The 8,336-nt window shown below is 41.5% G+C and overlaps 1 protein-coding gene across 3 annotated transcripts in view; it reads left to right on the top strand.

Annotated features, from left to right (window-relative positions):
- Positions 1-5,649: 5,649 nt before the first annotated feature.
- Positions 5,650-8,336, top strand: part of fat1a (FAT atypical cadherin 1a) — a 79,786-nt gene continuing 77,099 nt past the window's right edge. For 2 of the 3 annotated variants that reach the window (XM_085409536.1, XM_085409533.1), the window contains exon 1: positions 7,512-7,669. The gene's annotated coding sequence lies outside the window, so the exon portion shown is untranslated. Of the gene's footprint in view, positions 6,053-7,511; positions 7,670-8,336 lie in introns of those variants that run through there. The other variant, XM_085409534.1, reaches the window with a different exon arrangement.

Here is an 8,336-nt window from a genome sequence, read left to right as displayed (position 1 = left end):
ATCTGAGACACGATATGGCTCTTATTAGATAAGCAAATGTGTATGTAAATACATAATACATGACTGCCGGTGTCTTGTGGTGCCTAAATGAGTGTAAGCAGTAAGCACTTAATGGTTTTGTTTTATTTGCAATTTTCTGTTTTATGAACACCAGCTTGTTCAAGAGAAAATGGGGGCTGAGTGACAGTAAAAGGCAGCATCATCCTCAGGGGTTCAAAGCACTCCCAATCCTCTGTATCACTGTCTGAAAGCCCTTAGCTACAAATGAACACATAACATTTGGTGTCTGTTGTTTTGAGTGGCTTGTTGACGTGTGAAACTGTCCTTGTGAAGCCGAATATTTCTGACTTGGGCATCTGCTTCTTGCTGATACATACAAACTCCCAACTTTTACAGCAATGAGAAATTATCTGGTCTCCCAGGGCAGGAGATGAGTAATGTGTGTTAACATAAAGCGGAGCCCCGCATCGTTTTAATGTGCAACAGCAACATGAAGACGGAGGTTTCTCTACCAACACGAGCCTCCATTACAAGGCCTTACTAATCCATCCATGCAAATCCATGTCCAAAATGCGCCTTTTGTGTATAATCCCGACACAATTTCTGTGGGATTAGGATTTAGCAAGGAAAGGGGGGCAAAAAAACTGACTGGTGGAATGCAGTACATCAAAAATATCAGTGAGTTGTGTTCAGTTTGTTTATCCCTCGCTGCTTTTACATGTTACACCACATCAAAGACCTGGCGCCTTGGAGGAGGACATCTGCTTCAGACGTATTTCGACCAACTTCTGTTTGTTACTGTGCGGCTTGTCTGTGTGATAAATAACGTGTGCGCCGCAGAACCCGAGTGGTGTCCTGCGTTTACAGATTATTTTACTGACTGTATCGCAAGAGTTTACCCTACTTCAACCCCCGCTCCGCCAATTCACTGCCTTGTTTAGTACCCTTCAAAGATTTTATCTTCAAAGCCATCTGTACTATAGTCGGTCAAAAAGCACACCCAAACTCGGCCTCTCTGGAGGAGAGGAGGTGAGGGGTTTTCAATAAAAAAAAAAAAAAGATGTTTCTGTGCATCTAAATGCAGCTTTGTCTTCAATTCGTCACCAAACAGTTGATTGTTTTTTGTGATAGACTTAAAGTGACCATTTGATATGGCATTTGCACTTTTTCTTAGTTTTCTGTTATGAATAGCTTTCTTTAAAATCTGCTGTTACTGCAGCCAATTAGCTTAGCTTAGCTTAGCTTAGCATAAAGGTATGACTGTCTCTCAGCATCCAAATAGCCCCTTTAGTGAAAATTAGGTTTTTCTACTTTCCTGTGGTTTTCAAGCTGATGTTACTGATATTTACAGCTGGAGTTTGGAAGCAGACTGATAGTATGACAAAAATGTAAGAAAATATTTTTGAAAGCACTTTTATTCATTCTCTTGTGGTGAGTTGGTTAAGCATGTAAAGACTCCTAACCACCTGTAAAACCACAACAGCATTTTTGTTTTTTATACAAAAACCTAGAGCCTATTACTTAAGAAAGATGTAAAGATTCTTGCAAGCTAATTGATGTGTTTTCAGAAAGCCAGACTAGCTGTTAACATCTTTCTGAGGGGTATAATACAAACAGATTAATGGATTTGCTTTTTTGAGTATAAAGTTAGGATTAGCTTTTCATCCAGGCTAAATCATCACAGTGATTCATGCCGAATTTATAACCTAGGTGGGAGCAGGTTATGTTCAGAGTTTCCGTTTGAAGGTGGAATCACCACATTTTCACTAATTTCACGTATTATGCTTGTTTTACTGCATGGTACACTAAATCCTAAAATTAATTGTTTTCTGCAATATTGTTCGCTTGTTTTATTTGCAAAAGTGTTGCATTTTACTCTAAAAGTTTTTGGTTGTTTATGGATTTTTTAACATTTTATTATCCTTTTCTCAAATTGTCTCCAGTTGGAGTTGGTGGCACTCGTAGGGATCATTTTGTGTGGAAAAAGAGTTGTGTGATGCTTTTTGTGAGTCTGCACAGAGGCTGAAACAGAAACCCCAGCAAAGCAGAAAAAATTTGATAACTACCAGCATGAAAAGTGTTACCTCTGACTTACCTCAGACAGTTTTCTCAAGCCAGCTAACGCAGTGAAAGCCCAGTTGTGCTGAATTTCATTCATAGTATACTCCTCAGGTCTTTATGCTAAGCTACGCATGATGCTCATGGAAGATTTTCACTGTACATTTCTTCAATTACAACCAAAGATATATTATAACAAACTAACATTATTAAGATGTTTAGAATTGTTCTTCATTAAAATAACACATTGTTTTGATATGAAATACAGTTATTTTAAAACTGAGTCTGAATCATAGGAGTGGTTCATTGTGTTCTGTGAGGATTTATAGCAAATCAGTCACATCAGACAGAAGGCAAGACCATCCCAACCCAACCCAACCATCAGCATCGCTCTGGCTTTCAGCTATGTTCTCAGTGCAGATGTGGCAGATAGCCTGTTTACAATACACCTAGAATATGATCCACCTGGTGACAACTCAAGGAATGACCATCTTCTTTGGATTATGACCCAGTGGATAACAAAAAGCTGCAAAGTGCAACACAGTCTGAAGTTTATAAGCAGGAAAAGCCAGCCTGTTGATTTCCCCAAGGACACGGTACAGCTCTTCCTGGTAGCCATGCATGAGGAAAGAGGCACACTAATCTATTTCACACTTTCCATTTTATTTTTCACTTGCATGTTCTCCTGAAGCAACGACGCCAATAAATAATGCAGTAATGTTAACTCCCCAAACAGGTTGCCCCAGAAATAGCGCAGTGTATTCTTGTGTCATTTTAGGTTATTAAGGAAGCTTCTACAACCAGTGGGCTTTGCTGAGATAATCTCCTGCTTTGCTTGAGGTAGCAGAAGACTTTATTTTCAGACCAAAGCCGTTTGTCTCTCGCTTCAGGGGAAATGTCAATTGTTTATTATTACTATTTCCCCTCATATCTCATGTAGTACTTTTTAAACTCCTTACATCACCATGTAACACAGCAAAGCTTAATAGGGGAGTTACTGCTCTTTGTGCATTAATAATGCAGTCTCTTGTTGCACAGAGGGTCATCTTAAGTACACCGGCACCAGCTGTGGGAGGGTCAATGCCTTTACTGGAGAACACTCTGGCAGGATTGATATTGAATTATTCTAATCTGTTTTACAGTTAAGCTGCGCCTCAGGATCCAGATTCTACACCGATTGGGTGGCAAGAGAAACAGATACCTGGGTGCTCTATTGCTGCAGGCGCACTACAAATCATCTGTATCTCTTCCTGATCTCGATCCAGTTTCAAGTTGCAGGGAACCACAGCTTAGGACATTAGTCACAGGAAAAGAAGAAGTAACTCGCTCAGCAAGCTACAGTGCGCCTGCTCCTAGCTCCTAGCTCCTGAGACACGGGGAGAATCTGCGGCAGATTAGTGTGGTTTTAAAAGGAAATGGAGCCTGCAGTGTGCTACTCTGGAGAAAATATGTGGAATTTGGTGAAATCTGTCATAGTGAGGCATTGAGACAGAAGACTGTGTCTTTCATGCCGGTAGGGCACAGGATGCAGAGGCGCGAGTCACTCATCAAGCTTTCATACTGTATGCAGAGTGGCAAAGAAAGAAAGAACAAAAGTGCAGCGTCATTCCTTTGTGTACTTTAAAGCTAGTACTGTTTTTGGTGTATTTAAACAGATTAGCTTTATTAGGCCGTGTCATTTTTAAGTACTTAAAACTTGATACGTTCACTTTTTATATTTGTGTCATATTAAAATTCTGAAAGTTGTTATAAGCCTGAATTGGAACATAAATTGGATAAAAACGAGATGGATGAATGGATGCAAACATTCTAGGACACACTATTTATGACACAGGTTAGGATACTATACTATCTAATACAACATAAATTTGTCATAAATCATAATAATGTCCTATCGTTTGCATGAACAGGAAAATTAGCTAAAGAGGATAAAACCTTTATATATACCACACTGTAAACATGTTTGTTTCTGCATTTTATCACGAAGATTGTTGGAGATTGATTCTTTGAAACTGGTTCCTCAAGTGGTCTTGAGAGGAAGTGTGGAGTTTGGGATTTCAGCAGCCCATTCCTGCATGTGTCAAACATATAGTTAGCTAAGAATAAACAGCATACCTCTGCTGTACAGAGCTTTCAGCTACAGAGATAACAACCCTTTAAAAAAAACTTCAATCTATAATCTGCTCAGTTTTAAAAGTTAATCCCTTACATTAGCCTACTCATGTGCTTACTTGTGTGGGCTGCGCATAATTTTGTGTGGCTGTTTTTTCAAACATTCGTATGTTTACATTTGCATTTGTCTCATTTTTTACTTCCCAAGGCTCCTAATACCTGAACAATCGGATCAACTTCCTTGAAGCACAGGTGCGCGTGTCCTCTGCTGCATACTATCTGTACCGTCCAGTTACCCATAACGCCTCACTCTGCTTATGTTTGCAAAGATGTTTGTGTGTCTGGAGAGGCACAATCCCCTCCCTGCATGCCTACTGACTTCCAGTTTATCTAAAAGTCTCTATGTGTTTGTTATTTTGTTAGGGTTAAGGGTTAGAGAGCTCCACCAGTGCTAACACTGCATCTATAAGGTCTATAAGGCACGAATACCTGCCCCCAAGCAAGCCGGACTGCAAACAGTTTTGTGAGATCAAAGCAGAGGAACCAGGCCTGGACATCACCTGACCTGAATTCAATTAAAGCTTTACAGGCAGATGAGAGGGGAGGCTAAACGAGATGGGGCTGTTTCACAACATTGTTTCAGACAAAACCGATGGAGAGAGAGAGGAAAGACAAGCAGAAGGAAGTCAGATGACACTTGCTCTTTGGGGAGAAATCTCAATCTTTTTTCCTCCATTCTCTCTCTTTCTCTCTGTACACTGGCAGACACACACTAGGCCCATAGGTCTCATTCGTTTACTCAGCCTGTGGGCATATGCGACTTTAATGAGCCGGTGCTGAATGGACATTAGGCAGAGATTCTCATGCTGGACCGCTCTCTGCTCGGGCATTTTTTTTTTTTTTGGCAGCCACTTCACAGCATGGTGTCGAGTTCAGTTGTTAACCACATGTTCAGAGACATTTGCCTCGTTTTAAACGCGTGTTCGCGAAGGTCACGAGAACACAATTAATAAACAGGACGAGCTGAGGAGGTGGACGCTCACACTGTGGACAGAATAAACACCGCAACGCTCCGCTGTGCATGCACTGAATAGGAGAGGAGTCCATGACGTCAGAGCTGAAGGTGGCAAGGTCAGGTCCTGGGTGCCCTCGCGGAGAGCTGATGTCCTTACTGGAAAAACTCTCCAACAAATTCAGAGTGCATTTGTCGCAGAGGAAATGCTTCAAATGCTATGTTTGTTTGTTTTTTATTGTAAGGAACTGTGCTCGATCAGGAAATCTGCAACAGACAATTTGAATTAAATCATTACGCTAAGTTGGATTTATGTGCGTAACAAATAACTAGATAAGCACAGAGCCCAAAACAAACAAACTGAGAATCACACAGACATCACTTTCACCGTCAGCTGTTGTTGGTGTGTGATCCCCCCACCCCACTCTCGTCTAGCTCGTACCGCTACTTTTCCGAAGGGGAGAGCAGCAGGCAAGAAAATCGCCAGTCATTTCTCTTCTCGTGCGCTCTTCTATAAGATTGCGATTTTTCCCGATATCACCTGAAGGCATCAGCAGCATGCCGGCACCTGAATCGTTGTGGAGTGGAGCAGCGAGGCAAACCATAGCCCATAGCTTTTTTCTTTTCTTTTCTCCTGCAATAAGCCACCATGTGTGATGCCTCCGAGCATATCGGAGCTGAAGGCAATAAAACTGTGAGAATAAGCTGAAGAGGAGAAAAGTAGCGGATTGCCATCAGCAGAAGCTCCCTCCCGCCTAATCTGAGAGATCCTCGCAAACGAGATTTAGAAAGAAAAAAAGGGAAAAAAACGAACAGATTTATGTGAAGGGAAGTTTGGGAACGACAACCAGCGCTGGTTAAGCTGGTCTGGTGAGTAGTCTCGAATCGTATTTCAAGAGCATGGCACATGGTTTGATTTGATTTTTTTTCTTTCAAGCGACTCTTGAAACTTTGGACTGAACTCAAAGCACTTTTCTTTTAGTAAGCGCTAAAAAAGTGAGTATTTTGTCTGACTTGTGCCAAAAAAAGAACCAAACGCGCAATTACGCACGCTCACAATCGCGCGCATTGGGTAGTAGTAGTAAGTAGGTTGCATGTTGACAAGTTGTCAAGCTCCATGCAGCACAGGCTTTTTTTTCCTGCAGGCGCACCAGCTGGAGCTCTGCAGTCCGGGCAAGAGCAGTGAGACAGCGCCATCAATCGCATGGCAGCCACACTCCTCTGTGCGTAAAGTGCAGCTTTGGTCTGAGAGGAGCAACGTGTGTGATGATGAGAGGGGTGGTGGTGGCGGGGGTGGTGGTGATAGGATCAGCGCCTTCGTAGCCAGTGTACCAACACTATCAGTCACCCTGCTCTAATGCCCAAACACAGACCCCGGGACGCACTGCTGGCCACTTTATTTCCAGCCGTACCCGGGATATTAAAAAAAAACAATAACACTAGTGAGAGTAATGAGAAGATCATCTCAAGAACTGATGTTTAAAATGCAATAACACACGCGAGGATTATTATTATTATTTATTTATTTATATTTTTTGCATTTGCACGTTTTATTAGCTCATTTGTCATCATCTGGGAATACCTGAACTGAGATTTCATTACCAAAATAAGGTTTGTCCACATTCTTACGCTGACAGCTGGATTATGATATAAAGGCTAAGTCAGATTCTACAGCAGAAAGTGAATATGAAACATTTGTTTGTTAATCATTAGCCAGAAGGCCATGCACAAAATAACCTGTAACCTAATAAGGCTTGGTCCTTTATAAGGATGTCTCCCACCTCAAAAAAAAAAAAAAAAAAAAAGGAAAAAAAAGGGGGTGGGGGGCATTAATTTGTCTTGCTGTAAATAAAAGGAGAATACAGAAACGAGGGGGTGGGATCCATTAGGACTCACACCTCATGAGCCCAGTAGCCTTAATGCTTCCAAACAGCAATTTGGGATAAATTATATAATTATACTGGGATTTGATTTTCTACTCGTGTAGCCACAATCAGAACACCGTGGAAAGTGAACGTTTGGGGGTTGGAAAGTTTTGAATAATTTTAGCTGAAAGGAATAAGAATACTACAAAAAAGGGGGGGCAGGTTACCTTGGGGCTGAAGTGGTAGCTGCTGAATGAAAATTAAAGCGATTCCGCGGAAAGGACCAGGGTTCAGCCTTTCTGGAAATATTTCATATGAGAATACAAGGCGAACCGCATTAAATCAAATCAAATCAAAAGGGTCGCGGGTTCAGAGCGGAAAAGGTCCTATCCTGCTGCCAGCCCGGTAAGTAGATCCGGACGTGCGCAGCGCGGAGAGATACCAGGCAAGTGGAGTGTGGGAGAGAAAGGAAAGGAAAGCAGTGAGGGAAAAGAGTGAGCTTGCCTGCTGGTGGCAGATGGGGTAACGGAGAGGAGAAAAGTCCACGTAATACCATGCCGAGATTTGGACTACATAAACTACATGCAAAACCCCCAAATCTCCGAATTTAATATTAAAAGAGGTACGTAAGTTGTTGTGTTTTTACTCAGTGGGCTTTTTTTGATGGTCAGCGATGTTTAAGCGTCTGCATCTCTGTAACGTGGAAAAAAAAAGTTAGGTCTGCTATTGTGAGGTGCGAAAGAAAAGCAACCGCTGGCTACTTTGGGTGATTCTTTGGAGAACTTTTCGATACAAAGTGAATGTCGAACGTCGTTTTTGATGACGTACGCACACACTTTGTGCTGTTTTGTGTTGGGAATACGTATCTTTTTTCCTACTAACCCCCCAGCAAATCTCTGCTAAGTGCACGTCTGCCATCGTTTCGAAGTGAATGGCTGTAGTTGGGGGATGGGGTTAGACGTGAAATAGTCTCGAGGCACCTAACTCATTTTTTTTGAAACATTTGAACTTTTTTTTTTTTTTTCAAAATGAAAAACGGCTCGCTGCCGAGAGCATTCAGAGAAACGGAATTTAAACAAATGGATACTCTTCTGTATCGTAAAGAAAAAGGGGAAAAAAGAGCCAGAATTTTAAGTTTTAGTTACAGTTTCTTTTTTTTTTTGCAGCAGTTGTCTGCAAGCAGATGGTTCTTTTGTACCTGCGGGTTATAGTTTTAGATTAAAGGTGATTGGGGCTCAAACCCTGTCATTTATTAACCCCGCATAAAACATTAATAATTAAACTAGTGG

The sequence above is a fragment of the Rhamphochromis longiceps genome, linkage group LG6 (assembly GCF_057381845.1).
Source record: "Rhamphochromis longiceps isolate RC_006_pf linkage group LG6, R_longiceps_female_GT1.1, whole genome shotgun sequence".
Taxonomy (NCBI): domain Eukaryota; kingdom Metazoa; phylum Chordata; class Actinopteri; order Cichliformes; family Cichlidae; genus Rhamphochromis; species Rhamphochromis longiceps.
This window is presented reverse-complemented; position numbering and strand designations above follow the sequence as displayed.